Here is a 17,678-nt window from a genome sequence, read left to right as displayed (position 1 = left end):
GACGTTGCACAAAACGGCCACGGTTCTAAACACTTAACACTGAAGGAAACATAGTTTGCTTCAGCTGAGCTGATAAAGTACAATATACAAAATGCCACAAACAATTCAAACCATGTGAAAATCTGGGAAAGCAAATACACAATAAGGTGACTTGTGTCTGTATCCTCCCTGCCATTGTTGTTTAAAGCCCGACACTGACTCAGTAGCTGTCACGTGACAAATTAACGAACGAGAACGATCGTTCAGCCCTGTTACGTGACAGCTGGTAGAAAATAAGTGAATGTAAAACTCACATTGATTTTGACAATTAATAACACAATTAAGGTCCCTAAAATGTTAAATAGTGCATTTATTGTGTCTTCTTCTTCTTCTTCTTCTTATTATTATTATATTATTTTATGGTAGAGTATAACACAAAATCAATATGTTGATATAATTTTCAGTATCTATTCACATTATTACATTATCATTTATCTATTTACACACAACACTATACATATCTACAAGAACCGAAGACCACTAATTAATTATGATTTCATGACAAGTGAATGAACATCACAAATCAGACATCATTCATTTCCTCCTTCGTTTCTCTGTCTACAGTAGCGTCCTGTGCGGGACTGTTTTCTTCACCCCGCTCCCACTGAATTTCTGACCATTACCACCGCAACGTGTCTCTTACATTCCTGCCCGCAGCCGCAAAACTTTGAGAATTTATGCCCGCACAATAAAAGAAATGCATTGATTTTGTGTCTTCTCCCGTCCCGCAGGAGAAAACATTTTATAGGCTATTGATAAAGAGATTCACGGACAATTGAGAAACTTCTCCAAATATCACACTTGCCTTGCTTTGTCTTTGTGCTGAGTTGACTCGTGAACGAATCAAAACTGTTTCCTGTGCGAGGAGCAGTAACCTGAGGAGTTGACTCGTGAACGAATCAAAACTATTTCCTGTGCGAGGAGCAGTAACCTGAGGAGTTGACTCGTGAACGAATCAAAACTGTTTCCTGTGCGAGGAGCAGTAACCTGAGGAGTTGACTCGTGAACGAATCAAAACTATTTCCTGTGCGAGGAGCAGTAACCTGAGGAGTTGACTCGTGAACGAATCAAAACTATTTCCTGTGCGAGGAGCAGTAACCCGAGGAGTTGACTCGTGAACGAATCAATACTGTTTCCTGTGCAAGGAGCAGTAACCCGAGGAGTTGACTCGTGAACGAATCAAAACTGTTTCCTGTGTGAGGAACGAATCAAAACTCTTTCCTGTCCTGCTGACTGAGCTTATGCAGCTGCCGCCTGCCATGTGGCGAGAGAGGGTACTGCATGGGAATGAATTAATCATTTCTGTTTCCTGTCGTGCTGACTGAGTTTATGCAGCAGTCGCCTGTCATATGGGGAAGAAGGGTACTGCGTGAAAACGAACGAATCACTCACTGAGACTACTCGTTACTCCCGAGTCATATAAAAGATTAGTTAATATCGAACGAATCGTTCGCGACCGACACATCACTATAACACAGACTCAAGACTTGTTATCTAAGAGGCCCAAGAATTTTGGTGACGTTTAACCTATAGGGGGCGCTATATTTAGCAAAAATGAGTTTTTGCTCATATCTTTTGACCTGTTTGTCCAAATTTCACAAATGATACCGTTGTACCGTTGGAATCCCTGGATATGTACAAGGTCAACACACCCTATGATGTCATTCGCGCCATCTTGGATTTTCCGCCAATTTGAATTATATCAAAAACCTTCAAAACGCATTACAGGTCACCCAGATTGTCTGATTTCCACGGGACCTGACACATAGAATTTTCAGACCAAGCCTCACAAGAGCTATCACCTGGTATTTTTAAATTCACTTCCGTTTGCCCATAGCAGCCAATCAAACTCAGCGATAACACGCCAAACAAGGACGTGAGGCCATATCTGAGCAACCATTTGATCTTTTGACATCAAACTGCACCACTATCTTGTTGGTTAATGATGGAATAGGTGCCGCCTCTGCGTTTACATGAGAGTGTTGGATCTAGCGAAGATGGCGCTCGTTCTAACCTTGCCAACAGAACTTCTGACATAAATATTCTGTTACCTCCTGATGATAAAGAGGAATGGAGTCATCATAACACACTGGTTCATGAAACAACACAAGTCTCCTAAACCCTACCAATGTCACCACTTTTGGATCAGACGGTGAGGATTTGAGTAGGACCACCGAGAAGGTTGGAACTGAGAACAGGATTTTTTTTAACAAAACAAAAGGTGCTGCCAAGGCAAGACAGAAAATCAAAGATACAAAGCAAAAGATCTACAAACTAAAAGGACTGGCAGACTAATGAAAATAAAACTGGAAATAACTCAAACATAGAAAGCAAAACACACAAAAAAAACAAGGATCCTGACACAGACTGCTCTGAAAACAAAGTGGTTGAGAGGAAGTTTGTACATTCAGGGCAGCGCTGTACCTGTTTTCATGCAACTTCCTGTATATGTGCAGGGCTCATCCAGAGATTTGTGGTGTTATATCCCAAAATTTAAGGAGTTCCAAAGAGCAAAAAACAAAACCAAAAAGGAACTTTAAAAGGATTGCAGTGGATATTGTGCACATTCGAGCTGGGATATTTTAAGCTACAGGATAAAAACACTGAAATTTGCGTATACCTCTTTTTGTTATTAGCTTTGGATGAAGTTTATGGTGATATTACTTCATTTTAACTCTGCAGATAAGCCAAAAAACTTAGAAAAAACATACTATGGAACCTTTAAGTAGTCTGAAAAGTTTGAATTACTCATCAATACTGCATAATTATGTGGTTAAAAAGCAAACATTAATGGTGTTTATTCTGCACTGTAACAACAGGGTGTAAGGCTGCTTATCAGTATCAGTGTGCAGCCTCTCAGTTTTATTTATTTATTTCCTTTGTTTAGCCAGGAAAGTCTCATTGAGATACAAGATATTGTCTTCTCGGACTTTTGATGATAAGACTAATTCCTTCAACTCGGTTTTAAAACATCTTTATCAATCTGTAAAGAGGGGAGTGTTTGTAAGATGAAGATATTTTGAAGCTTATTCATAAGGAGCACAGAAGGAGAAGGTGGTTTTATAGCTCGGAGTGGAGCTGAGGAACATTTAGAAATACATTTAGCTTCAGATCTGGTATCATACCAGGTGGTGTGATATGACAGAAGGCTGGAAATGTAAGCATTGTTATCTGCAATGTCTTTGTAATAAAGAGTTATACAAAGTGCAGCGGTGAGTTCATGAGCCTGCATTTGTTACAGTGTTATCACTCATCATGATATGTTGAATCCAGTTTTTTTTAGTCCGGATAAAGATAATGCATATAGATAATATCACAGACAAAAAGAAACAGTACTGTTTTTGTTTTTTAACAAGGAAAAAAATGTAGGAAGAAGCTTTTTTTTTACCATGAACATTAAAAGTAAGCTTATCATCAAGCCATATGCCTAAATATTTATAAGAGAAGACTATGATACATCAGTTAACAGCTGATTTGCTCAAATGAACTAAAATATTTAAAAAAATTAGAAGAAAAAGACTTGTGACAAGAATGCAGCTTCAGGAGTTGTCCAGAGTAAATTTAAAAGGGTTAAAGTGAGAGATTGTGAGATACAGGATAAAAACACTGAAATTTACATATACCTCTTTTTCATTAGCTTTGTATGACGTTTATGGTGATATTACATCATTATAGCTCTGCAGATAAGCCAGAAAACTTTTAATGTTTATGTTTATGTTTATGTATTTAGCAGACGCTTTTATCCAAAGCGACTTACAAATGAAGATTTAACAAGCTATATAAAGCTAACAATAAACTACATAGAAGGAACCCACTAGTCTGACTATGTCAGAGGTGACAGAGTAGAGATAGGGTGTAGGCATAGAAAGAAGTGCAGAAAGATAAAGTGCAGAGATAGAGGGGGTAGGGAAGTACATGGTAAGTGCTAGGATGGGAGATGCTCTCTGAAGAGCTGGGTTTTCACGAGCTTCTTGAAGATAGACAGGGACGCCCCTGTTCTGGTAGCGCTCGGTAGGTCATTCCACCATCGTGGGACGACACATGAAAAGAGTTTGGATTGTCTTAGGCGTGGTGTAGGCACTGCTAGACGACAATCCTGGGATGAACGGAGGGACCGAGTTGTGACATAAGCCTTTGCAAAAGCATTCAAGTAGATGGGAGCCGTTCCATTAAGCACTTTGTAGGCTAACATCAGTGACTTGAATTTGATGCGGGCGGCTAAGGGTAGCCAGTGGAGTTCAATGAACAGAGGGGTGACGTGTGCTCTTTTAGGCTGATTGAAGACCAGACGCGCCGCTGCGTTCTGGATCATCTGCAGAGGTTTCATAGTACAGGCTGGGAGACCAGTTAGGAGAGCGTTGAAGTAGTCAAGGCGGGAGATGACCATGGCCTGCACCAGGAGCTGGGTGGCATGTTGGGTCAGGTATGTTCTGATCTTTCTTATGTTTAGTAATGCAAAGCGGCATGAACGAGCAACCGAGGTAACGTGATCTTTGAAGGTTAGTTGGTCATCAATCATGACACCCAAGTTTCTAGCAACCTTTGATGGAGCAAGAGATAGGGATTCGGTTTGGATGCAGATGCTGTGTTGTATGGTTGGTTTGGCTGGGAAGACAAGCAGTTCAGTTTTTGGGAGGTTAAGTTGGAGATGATGGGCTTTAATCCATGCTGATTGTCAGAGAGACAGTCTGAGATTCGTGCTGAGACCGTGTGGTCATCAGGTGGGAATGACAGATAGAGCTGGGTATCATCAGCATAACATTGGTATGAGAAGCCATGTGATCGGATGATCTGTCCCAGTGAGTTGGTGTATATGGCAAAGAGAAGAGGTCCCAGTACTGAGCCTTGGGGGAACCCTGTGGCAAGGTGGTGCGCTGCAGAAGTGTGACCAAGCCAGGATATTTTGAAGGACCGACCAGTGAGGTACGATTCAAACCAGGAGTGTGCTCTCCCTGTGATGCCCATGCTTGAGAACATGGACAAAATAATACTGTGGTTGAGAGTGTCAAATGCAGCCGATAAGTCCAGCAGGATAAGTACAGAGGACTTAGCTGTCGCTCTGGCTTCTTTTAAGGCTTGTGTCACAGCTAACAGAGCCGTCTCGGTGGAGTGTCCATTTTTAAACCCAGATTGGTTTGGGTCAAGGAGGTTGTTATGAGAGAGGTAATCGTTGACCTGCTTAAAGACTGCCCTTTCAATGATTTTAGACAGAAACGGGAGGAGAGAGACCGGCTGATAATTCTCCACATGAGTTTCTTGAGCAGCGGTGTAACCTGAGCTTGTTTGAAAGTGGTAGGAAATGTGCCCGATGTCAGTGAAGCATTAATCACATGAGTGACTGCTGCAGTTACAGTAGGAGCAATGGATTGGAGAAGATTAGTAGGAACGGGGTCCAGCGGGCATGTAGTAGGACGGCTACATGTGAGAAGTTTAGACACACTGCTCTGAGTCAGAGGGGTAAATGAGGAAAATGATGCAGTAGGACTTCTGCATGCAGATTTTGTGGGAACAGGTTTGGTAAACTGTTTGCTTATAGCTGCCACTTTGTCAGTAAAAAATGAGGCGAAGGTGTCTGCTGTTAGACTGGTAGCAGGTGGCGGAGGATTAAGTAGAGTTTTGAAGGTGGAAAAAAGTTTCCGGGTGTTAGTAGTACTATGAATCTTGTTGATGTAGAAAGACTTTTTTGCATCAGTGACACTGGATGCGAATGATGACAGTAGCACCTGGAATTTAGCTAGATCTGCCGGATCTTTTGACTTTTGCCATTTCCTTTCGGCAGCTCTGAGATTGGTGCGCAACGCTCGGAGAGTATCATTGAGCCAGGGGTGAAACTGGGAGGATCGGGAGGGTTTGGTGGATAGAGGACACAGACTATCCAGAGATACGCTCAGAGTAGAGCAAAGGGACTCCGTGGCATCATTAACCTGAAGGGAGGATAATGTGCTGGAGGTTGGAAGAGCGGAGGCAACAACGGAGGAGAAGCGGGTGGGCGACAGGTTGTGGAGATTGTGGCGGAAGGAAACCATAGGGGTAGAAGCAGATGGTCTTCTCGGGAGACTCACTCTGAACTGAATGAAATAGTGGTCAGAGAACTGCAGAGGTGTGACAGATAGGGCCTCTGTGGCACAGTTTCTTGAGAAAACGAGATCGAGCACTTTGCCAGCTTTATGGGTCGGAGGACTGCTGAGGAGTTGTAGCTCAAACGAGTGCATTAGTGACAGAAAATCAGAAGAGTTAGGACTGTCAAGGTGGATGTTCATGTCACCAAGGACAATTGTGGGACAGTCATGCTCCAAGATAGAAGAGAGCAAGGTGTCGAGTTCATTTAGAAAGTCACCGAGTTGTCCTGGTGGGCGATATACGACAATCATATAGGTTTTGACCGGTGCAGTTACCAAGATGGCGTGGTATTCAAAGGTATTATATTTAGCTTCAGGTAGCAGTTGGGTGTATTTCCATTTGTTGGAAATGAGCATGCCCGTTCCACCACCTCTCCCAGATGTACGAGAGGTATGGGAGAATGAGTGGTTGGTCGAAAGTGCAGCCGGGGTAGCTGTGTTTTCAGGCTTAATCCACGTTTCAGTGAGAGCCAGGACGTCAAGAGACAGGTGATTAGCATAAGCCATAATGAAATCTGCTTTGTTTACCGCCGATTGGCAATTCCACAACCCCACAGACAAGGGTGTGTCACAGAGTGAAGTGGGCTTTAGAGAGCGGAGGTTGTTAAGGTTGCGGTGGTGTTTGGTTGTGTGAAACCTTCTGTGTGAGCCGGAGACAACAGGAATGAGATTGAGGCACATTTTAAAGCAGGTGGTGAGGCCAGAGCGACATGGATGAGGCAAGTAGGACAGGTTTGCCTTGTTCAGTGGCCTTGCTCGGTGGACACGCGCAGGTAGACACGCTAGTCTTTACCCGAGAATGTCTTTACCCGAGAATGTCTTTACCCGAGAATGGCTGACGCTTCAGGCGCCACCCCTTACTTTATGTTGTGCACAGCCGTTCATGTGTTGGTTAATTGCACTAGGCTGAGACCGCCCACCGAGAGTGAACCAGCAAGTGTTTTCAGAGAGGAGAGTGACCGCCCGTTCACAGCTCCTGAATACTCTGATTGCTTTGCGATGGCCCAACCGAGGCTACTAGGCAACAAACCAATCTTTTATTCTTAAATTTGGCTTCTAGGTTCAGTCTCAGTTGACAACAAATATTGAGTTTGATCGTTGAATGTCTCACCCTGGAAAGCAAGTTGATAACAGAGATGTGCTCTAGTTTCTGTAATATTTCGTGACTTAATGGTTACACACTGTTTACTGTGTAGTCCAGAGTGGAGCTCAAAGGTTGAAGACCTCATTATCTGCAGCTAAACAGACTCCTCACCCTCCTTTACTCTTTTTAATCCTAATGTAATAGGACGCATTGGAAACATGAATTTTACACCTGAATAGCTGCAATTTAACCAAACAACCATCTTGACTCTCCAAAATAAAGGTCTGAGAGCTCTGTGAGAGCTCAAGCCATGGACGACTCCAGTGATCCAGTGGATGTATTTTGAGAATTCACAGATAAAAGCCACAGTGCAGCTATTGCTTTTATTGTCTGCCTCTCGCCTGTCAGCTATAATTATATAGCAGTCACGGCATCAGTCCTGGGCTCTCAGAAGCAGATTTAAAAGCTGGACTGTATCCATAACTACCACCTAGACTGTGTGTGTCAGAAAATATTTATGTGTGTGAGCAAAAAAGCTGCTATCAGGGTTGAGATAAAGGTGAAAAATAATGCACATTCAAGCAGGCGATGGACACATGGTCAGGCAGATGATCAAACCACAAGACAAACAGGAAGCAAAGGGATGATTAGTGAGATACGGGGACAGACAGGTGGGCTGGCTTTGCAGGAATGCTGCAGGAACACAAGAGTCGTGTTAAAGTTAAAAGAGAAAGCCTAATTAACGTTATCTAAACGTCTCTGTGGAGTGGAGTCGAAATGAAATGAAATTAAATCGGTGTCAGCTCGGTGGAGGGACTGGCAAAGTCCCCAATTACAGCCTAGAGCTTTGTTACCCGACCAACGTGTCGCATGTTCTGCTGCAAAGGTGGGCTTTTCGTGAAGGTGTGTGTGTGTGTGAGCATAAAACAGCAGAAGAAGAAAAAATATGTTTTTAAATGGATGAACTGTCACTGCTCACATAATTATAGAAAAATAACATACTGTGTGACTGTAAAAGCATTAAATCTTGTTTTATGGGTTTAATATTAAACTTTGTTTCCAAAAGTTGTCATAATAGAAGAAATTCAACAAGATACACATTGCACAAAGACCAGAGGATCAGCGGAAAATAACAGAAAAGAGATGAAGCATGAATGAAGCACTTTTATGCACGAGTGATCAGAGTTTGGAAAGAAGAGCAAATCATATTCCCACAGATTTGGAGGTGTAGGGCCAGGAAGTTGGAAATAGATAGCTCAAAGAAATAATCTGAAATTAGAAGGAATAAAAAATCAGCTTCAGTTTTTCAGCGGTTTGATGGTTTTCTCACATATTTGTTGACAAACTGGAGTTTTCTGCCCATCTTGGATTACATTCACCTGTTGACATCACCTGCCTAAAATAACATAATTATTTTGATCTATTTATTTGTTTTCTAATCTCATTACCTATCCAAAATTGCACCCATGACAACTTTGTTTTTCATTTTATGTTATAGGCAATGCAGAAACTGATGTGTATTTATAAGTTAAATTAGGTTACAGAGAGAGAAAAATACGCATCTGCTTGGATTTATGCTGTATGTTTTCATTTTTTACATCTTTTCATACTGTCTCAACTTGCTCTTGTTTGAATTTCTAAATTATGTTCTTTACTAACTTAATTTGGTACCTGGAGAGTGTTGGTTCTTTTGGACATTTTGTTTCTTCCTGTGTATAATATGAAATCCTGAGTTCTGTACATACCTCTGCTTGTTTTACTCCCATTCAAACCTCTTTTGTAATCACTCACTTGTAGTCGGTTGTGTATTGTATGCGATCTCTGTCTTTTGCTGTTTTTTTCTGTTGCTTTATCTCCAGATTATTTCATTATTTGGACTTTTTTTCAGATTCAGCTGCTTTGCCTCTTCCTTTCCTGTTATATTTTTGTCTATCTGACTGCCCCTATTTGACCTGTGCTTTGCTAAATAAACCCTCATAATTACCACTGTTGCCTCATCACAGAGGTGATCATTAATTGTAGAGCGATGTGTGTGCATGTGTGTGTGTGTGTGTGTGTGTGTAGAATAAGAGAGAGACAGAACAAAGGTGGAGGGGAGGCTGACTAAGGTAAGAACTTATGAAACATTAAAAAACACAAGACAGAAAGTATTGTTGGAGGTAATTAAACCCCTTTTTGTACAAAATAGTTTGAAAAATAAAGAAAACCACCACACCACCTTACACATCCAATACCCACCCAAGTTCCCAACCCAGCAACTCACATATCACACTCACACAGACTCAAACGCAAGAAAATGTAGTATAAAATATAGTTGTGTATTATAATGAATAAGATTTCACCAAAAGCCTTAAGTTTGCTCTTAGAAGTATCAACACTCCCAACTGTTGTCAGGAAGGCCGTTCCAGAGGAGAGGAGCATAATTACTTCATACCACAACAACACTATAGAAGTTTGTGAATGTTAAAACTATGTGTTTCTGACCCGTTCTGAAATACAATGACTTTTGTTAGTCACATTCCGAGTGGTGAGATACCACAGTTCACCTCTCTGTTTCTCTTTACGGTTGCTTGACTTATTGGCTCAGGAGATTTGTTGTTTTATGACAGCAGTGTTAAATCCCACAACTGTAGGAGGAGCCAATGAGAAAAAAATTGACCAGATTTTCTTTTGTAATCTACTTGAGACGTGGGACGTGACCACTGCTCACACTGCTGTGGTTTAGGCTGCAGGAACGCCACTGTTTTGCCCTACCTCCTTCATTCATTCCTTCATCCATCCATTCATTCTTCGTGCTTTGCACTTATTATTTTTTCCATGTTAGCCTTCAGACTTTATTATTTGGGTTTGTTGTAACAATCTGACTTTGTGCGGTTTTGCTCAATCACTCAACGCTACTCTCTGGCAGAGTGCAAGACTTCCTGGTTATGCAGCTGACCTGTATGTAGTCGGAGCACTGTTACCGCAACAGGTGACGGGCGCTGTGGCGTGAACATGCTTGCATTTTGTGAGGGCGGGTGATATGATTTAAACCTTTGGAAAGAGAAATATATTCTATCCTAGCAACCAATTGTCTATGTAACAGATTGCCTGTTATTTTATGTGATTTATCTTAAATTAGTTAACATATTATTTTGTTTACATTTCTGTTTCACTGTTGGCGGGAAGCCTCGTCTTAGCTGTTGATCCCCACGGTGTTCCCCTCTCTGTTATCCTATTTTTACAAAGTGCCTCCTTGTTTCAGAGGCTGAGCTCCCAGTGATGGTTGTCGGGGCTTCTCTGGTGGCGGCGCCTCCTTCCAATGTGCTGCGTGTTTTGCACCTCAAGTTTTGGTTTGCTTAGCTGTGTGCTGTGGGGTGATTGGTGATGTATTTTATCCCTTAACTTGCCTCCCCACTGGTAAGGCTCTGCAATAGTTTTAGCAGTTTTGACTACTTGTTTTTAACTTGGTGAATAAAATTCATTCCTGGATGGAAAACGTTTCCCGTTCTAAGTAAAAATTCTTAAGGTGGTAATTGTAATAGTTTCTAATCACGTTCTAATGAAGGAATATTCCCTGGGCAAAATTCCCAGGGTGCCGTTGTTGGTCTTTTAACTTTGACTCCCTCACTAGAGTAGCTGGGCTTGCCACAGTCATTAATACTGCGTTTTCCTGTCTCTACAGGTATCCTTTGAATGGTGTTATGATGTTTGTTGTACCCTCTATTCTGTCTTCTCAAACCCCAGCTGGTCGGGACGATGGCCTCCCTTCCTGGTTCTGCCAGAGGTTTGTTCCTGTTAAAAGGGAGTCGTTTCTCTCCACAGTCGCCTCAGGCATGCTTATGGAAGCAAATCTTACCCATAATTCAAATTAAAATCTCAAATGTCTATTTCTTTTTCATTTTAATTAAGTGAAAGATTGAGCACTCTTGAAGAAGAAAATTAAAATGCAAATAGGATGATTTATTACTAATTTAATTTATGAGTCAAATAATGCAGCCACATTCTTAAAATGAAAAAGCATTTCTGCAAATGTGTTTTAATTTGAATTATGGGTACGATTCGCTTCCATACATGCTCAGGACGGGAGATTGGGCTGAAGAGAGGTTTTGGTGTAATCTGTTGTTTTCCTTAGCTAGGAAATTGTTTTTGAATTGGCTCTGTAAGAATCAGTTGGATTTATTTTGAAATTATCCATCCATCCATCCATCATCTGCCACTTATCCGGGGGTCGGGTCGCGGGGGCAGCAGCTTGAGCAGAGAAACCCAGACGTCCCTGTCCCTGGCCACTTCCTCCAGCTCTTCCGGGGGGACCCCGAGGCGTCCCATGCCAGCCGAGAGACATAGTCTCTCCAACGTGTCCTGGGTCTTCCCCGGGGTCTCCTCCCAGTGGGATGTGCCCGGAACACCTCCCCAGGGAGGCGTCCAGCCACCTCATCTGACTCCTCTCAATGCGGAGGAGCAGCGGTTCTACTCCGAGCCCCTCCCAGATGACTGAGCTTCTCACCCTATCTCTAAGGGAGAGCCCAGACACCCTGCGGAGGAAACCCATTTCGGCCGCTTGTATTCGCGATCTTGTTCTTTCGGTCACTACCCACAACTCGTGACCATAGCTGAGGATGGGAACGTAGATTGACCAGTAAATAGAGAGCTTCGCCTTCTGGCTCAGCTCCTTCTTCACAACGACGGGTCGGTGCAGAGCCTGCAATACTGCAGACGCCGCACCGATCTGCCCATCAATCTCACGCTCCATTCGTCCCTCACTCGTGAACAAGACCCCGAGATACTTGAACTCCTCCACTTGGGGAAGGATCTCATTCCCGACCCGGAGAGAGCATTCCACCCTTTTCCGGCTGAGAACCATAATCTCGGATTTGGAGGTGCTGATTCTCATCCCAGCCGCTTCACACTCGGCTGCGAATCGCTCCAGTGAGAGCTGAAGGTCACGACCTGACGACGCTAACAGAACCACATCATCCACAAAAAGCAGAGACCCGATTCTGAGGTCGCCAAATCGGACACCCTCAATGCCCTGGCTCCGCCTAGAAATTCTGTCCATAAAAGTTAGGAACAGAATCGGTGACAAAGGGCAGCCCTGACGGAGTCCAACTCTCACCGGAAACGTGTCCGACTTACTGCCGGCAATGCGGACCAAACTCTGACACTGGTCACACAGAGACCGAACGGCCCCTATCAAGGGGTCCGGCACTCCATATTCCCGGAGCACCCCCCACAGGACTCCACGAGGAACACGGTCGAACGCTTTCTAAAAGTCCACAAAACACATGTAGACTGGTTGGGCGAACTCCCATGCACCCTCCAGGATCCTGCCGAGGGTATAGAGCTGGTCCACTGTTCCACGGACGAAAGCCACACTGCACCTCCTGAATCCGAGGCTCGATTATCCAACGGATCCTCCTCTCCAGTACCCCCGAATAGACCTTACCAGGGAGGCTGAGGAGTGTGATACCCCTATAGTTGGACCACACCCTCCAGTCCCCTTTTTAAAGAGGGGGACCACCACCCTGATCTGCCAGTCCAGAGGCACTGTCCCCGATATTTTGAAATTAATTAATTGGATTTGATTGGATTATGATTAACCCCGCCTTTCGCCCGATGACTGCTGGGATAGGCTCCAGCCCACCCGCTACCTGATTAACGGACTGTCGGTATAGAAAATGGATGGATGGATGGATTATGATTATAATGAATTGAACTGCAGTTGGCTTGAATTGGACTACATTATTTAAGTGCCTTAAGATGACATTTGTTGTAACTTGGCGCTATATATATATAAAACTGAATTGAATTGATTATGTGGTTAAAAAGCAAACATTAATGGTGTTTATTCTGCACTGTAACAACAGGGTGTAAGGCTGCTTATCAGTATCAGTGTGCAGCCTCTCAGTTTTATTTATTTATTTCCTTTGTTTAGCCAGGAAAGTCCCATTGAGATACAAGATCTTGTCTTCTAGGGCTTCTTGTTATAAGACTAATTCCTTCAACTCAGTTTTAAAACACCTTTATAAATATGTAAAGAGAGAAGTGTTTGTAAAATGAAGATATTTTGAAGCTTATTCATAAGGAGCACAGAAGGAGAAGGTAGTTTTATAGCTCGGAGTGGAGCTGAGGAACATTTAAAGGACGTTTAGCTTCAGATCTGGTATCATATCGGGTGGTGTGATATGACAGAAAGCTGGAAATGTAAGCAGGTAATTTACCTGCAATGTCTTTGTAATAAAGAGTTATACAAAGTGCAGCTGTGAGTTCATGAGCCTGCATTTGTTACACAGTGTAATGCATCATGATATGTTGAATCCAGTTTTATTAGTCAGGATGAAGATGCTGGATATAGATAATATCACAAGAGTCTGGCACAGACAAAAAGGAATAGTACTGTTTTCCTGTTTTCATTCTGGCTGCAAATGGGAAACAGTTTTTAACCAGGAAAACGTTAAAAGTAAGCTTATCATCAAGCCATGTGCCTAAATATTTATATGAGAAGACTCTTATACATACACCATCTTGTGTCAAAATAGAAGAATCAGTCGTTTGTTCACTCAAATCATCTAAAACATTCATATTAAAAAATTTAGTCTGGTGGTCTTATTATTGTACCGTCACCCTGTGCTAACATGTGTGACGTTGGAACAGACACAGTCATAGTGACACAGCTGTTCCTATGTTCTGCACATTCAGGAGTTGTCCAGGGAAAAAAAAACATCAGACTTCAGCTAACTTTGTCTTGGTGATTGCTGCTGATTCTGTCCATGATTGTTCTTTAGTTTTGAGTCATATGCTGTGATTAACCACCACACACAACCCCACTTTCAGCAAAGAATCAAACTAAGAAACTACATATAATACACTTACTCAAAAGAAGCATAAATTGAGGGCTCAAATTTGATTTCACTTGATTTAATTTCAGATTCAGTTTTAAAAAGATTTGATTTAGCCTGCATGATGGGATACAAAGAATATTAAATCAGCATAGGACTCCCCAGTAGAATCTAAATGTTTCGATATAATTACACCTTCATTAAGTGAGCAAAGCTGTGTGTAACTGGAAATGACATCCACTGTTCAGATGCAGATATGACTGGACAGACCAGCTTTTCCCTGCTGTGTGGATGTGATATCGGTCTGTGTGAGCTGATGAAGCTGAGACGATGAAAGCAGCTTGAAGAAGTTGCTGCCGTCAGGTCAGCTGAAAAACAGATGTAAGTCAGAGGATGTAGAATCTGTTTGAATGCATCCAGCTGGAGATCATGTACACACATAATGTTTTAATTAAGCCCCTACAGCTGCTGCTGTGAGGCAGCTACATACTCCTGGTTACAGGTAATCTGACTACATCTCTCAGTGCGTAACATTTAGGCTGATGTACATGAGCAGAAATGCAATAAGATACATTACGTTTTGTTTTCTAGCATTGAAAATGAAGCAGCAATTAACAGCTTTGACTCTCATCTTCATGAACAAAACTATCCTTCTGTCTCTATAAAAAGGAAGAAAGTCTTTGTATTTTGTTTAATTTTTTTGTCTTTGACTCATATTTTCAGTTTCATTTTGGCCCACATTTGTCTTCAAATTAAACCACTGACTCTATGCCACAGATCCACCAGATATCTAGCCCAAATCCCATCTCCTGGGCCCCATCAGAACACTTATGGTTAATGCCTTAACACAACCATAAGTGTTCAAAATGGCCCAGATTAGACCGAGATGAGTTTGGTATGAAGGTACTTTCATGACCTTTGATCAAATTATGTATAAAGCTGTGAATATTTTTTTAAAGATAAGGGGTTTACAATTATGAGGGGGAGTTAAAACATCTCAGTGTTTGTATTTGATTGGGTGTTATTACTAAAAACTTACACTTATTGTCTGGTTATGTATTTGGTATGTAACGGTTACCGGTAGTACGATAAATCGCGGTGACATTTTACGTGATAAAGATTACCGTTTATGTTTGAATTAATCTCATTATCTCGCTGGATTATCGGGATATATAATAACAGCCTCATCCAAGTCTCGCGTGAATAGTGGCTTGTAATGTAGGCATCGACAATAAAAGCATGCGCTGACAGCATGCAAAACATTTTCCACCCCACTAAAAGGACGAAATCCGAGGTCTGGGCATATTTTGGTTTTTTTAAGAATGCAGAGGGACAACAACTGGTGGAGGACAATTATCCTCTCTACAGAACATGCAAGAAAAAGTTGCTGCGAAAGGCAGTAACACTACAAATCTACTGGCCCATCGCTGTGAGCATCACCCACAGCTTTACAGCCAATGCCAGGTAAAAGAACGTCAGTTCAAATCAGAGCATGTGAACGGCGCAGAGTGTGCAAAATATAGTCGGAGCGTGTAGCGAGTTTTTATCAAATGGCCGGAGCGATTGCCCCATGCCGCTCCAGTGCTGCTCCGATACCGCTCACACCACGAGTCAAGGGCATGCACAAATCCACCCAGAATTCCCCTGTGCCTTCAACAATCATTCGTTGTGTCACGTAACAAACCCCCTACACGTACGCCATGCAGTGTGTCCCCGGATGAATTTTTCCTTCTTTAAAATTTGAGCGAGCGTGGAACGATTTCACCGGAGCAGAACACTTTTTTTTTTTTTTTTTTGGTGAGTGGGGAGCAGAACTGAGTGGAGAGTTTTGGTGTGACTTTCAGCGGGGGAGCAGGGAGGAGCGAACACCTATGTAAGCAAGGAATGGAAGTTCTCACTGCTTAGCTCTGTTCACATTTGGTTTAAATACATCATGTGAGGGACATCGGCTTTAGGAAGATTGTGTAACTTGTCAATGATGTATACTAAAGTTTCAAGCAGTATCTATCCTCCTAAAATGCAACAACGTTTTCCGTTTTTTGTTTTGGGACACTTTGGAGCTACTAGCTGAGCAGCGACTAGCCGTGTTAGCAGCTGTGTTGCTAAGTGTCTCCAAATTAAATGGCCAGTCTACTGTCGGCTTTGTCTGCGCCACTGAGCAGAGCCAACACAATGTAAGGCGGCATAAAATAATGAAAACATGTTCATTAACGTTAGGAAGAACATTTGGTGATATTCATAATAGCATTGAGTTGTTATAGAATAGAATAGAGTGTCACGGCGAGGTAAGGTGTGGTGTGGCTTGGCAAGAGTTAGGACCCGGCTGCAGATATAAAGCAAAACTTGATTTCTTTTTAAACACAAACAAAAAGCGCTGCTTAGCCGGAATTCCATAACACTTAACAAAACACAAGACCTGATATGAACTATGAAAAAAACATGATTACAATGATTACTAAATTCTCAATGACTCGCCGTGACCAACCTGACAACATGAATGGTGGTGAAAGGTGAGGATCTGGTACTATGACTGGGGAAACCTGGAAACTAAATACTTAGGGAGGTGATTGGTGATGGAGTGCAGCTGGGAACAAAAACAGGTGACGAGGATGAACCTAATGATGTGCAAGAGTCCATGGCAAGAAACTAAATACTATAGAGTTGATATTGACAGTGAGTTATATAATAAACTCTGTTTCTGTGCCAGTTGCTTTCCCTTTTAATGTGAAAGTTTAATTTTGATAAGATTTTGACTTCTAATGTTTTAGTATGCAAGAAAAGCACAAGATTTCATGAAATGATTTCAATGTATGTGTTTTTTGGACATTTGTACAGCAATTGAGAATATTGTGATAATATCGTTAACCGTGAGAATTTGGTCACTATAATCGAGATATCAAAATTTCCATATTGTTACATCCCTAGTATGTGTGTGTATAAGTGTATATAAAGATGTGTATTTGTGTATGTACCCAGTGCATATAATTTCATAAAATATAACAAGGTTCATTTAATTAGAAATATGAAGCTAACTGTAGTTGGCATATGTGACTAAATTAAACAGGAGTTAAGAGTGATGATTGTTATCAATTATAAAGAATGAGTGGGATTGAGTAAGCATGTGCTTCTTCCTGCTCCTTTTTGAGCACATTAAGTGAATAGGACTGTTATTTGTTTGTCTTAGTTTTTGTTTTCTTTGTTTTTTGTCATAACATGTTCATAATAAAGCATTTATTAATTTGGTCACTGCTCCGACTGCAGATTAAATCTTAATTTTAAAGAATATAACTAATCTTTTATCTCCTGGTTTTATTCTCTGTGAATTCCACCACTATCAATTTCTATTGATCTGTATGTTCCTCAATCTTACTGATTTTTAGTTATTTTTATTGCCTAAAAAGTGTCCACTTCTGCTGTTTAATGTACCAGAAAACTCGCCTTGATTTGAGTCACATACACACAACCATTCCTGCTGGTTGTGATGGGAAGCAGGATGATTTTGTCTTCATTTGAATTGTGTTTACCAGATCATAAACCTCTGGCCTTCACCTTCTGCAGACCGAGTGCTGATTCCTCCTCCGAGAAACGTGGGTGTGATTCGTCGTAATTGTCCCCGAC

General features: G+C 41.9%; 1 pseudogene; it reads right to left on the bottom strand.

Annotated features, from left to right (window-relative positions):
- Nucleotides 1-3,964: 3,964 nt before the first annotated feature.
- On the bottom strand, nt 3,965-6,839 carry LOC140276757 (uncharacterized; annotated as a pseudogene).
- Nucleotides 6,840-17,678: the final 10,839 nt, after the last annotated feature.

Source organism: Leuresthes tenuis, unplaced genomic scaffold, assembly GCF_036924035.1.
Source record: "Leuresthes tenuis unplaced genomic scaffold, fLeuTen1.0.hap1 SCAF_19, whole genome shotgun sequence".
NCBI lineage: Eukaryota > Metazoa > Chordata > Actinopteri > Atheriniformes > Atherinopsidae > Leuresthes > Leuresthes tenuis.
Note: the sequence above shows the minus strand (reverse complement) of the source record. Positions and strands in the feature narration are given on the sequence as shown.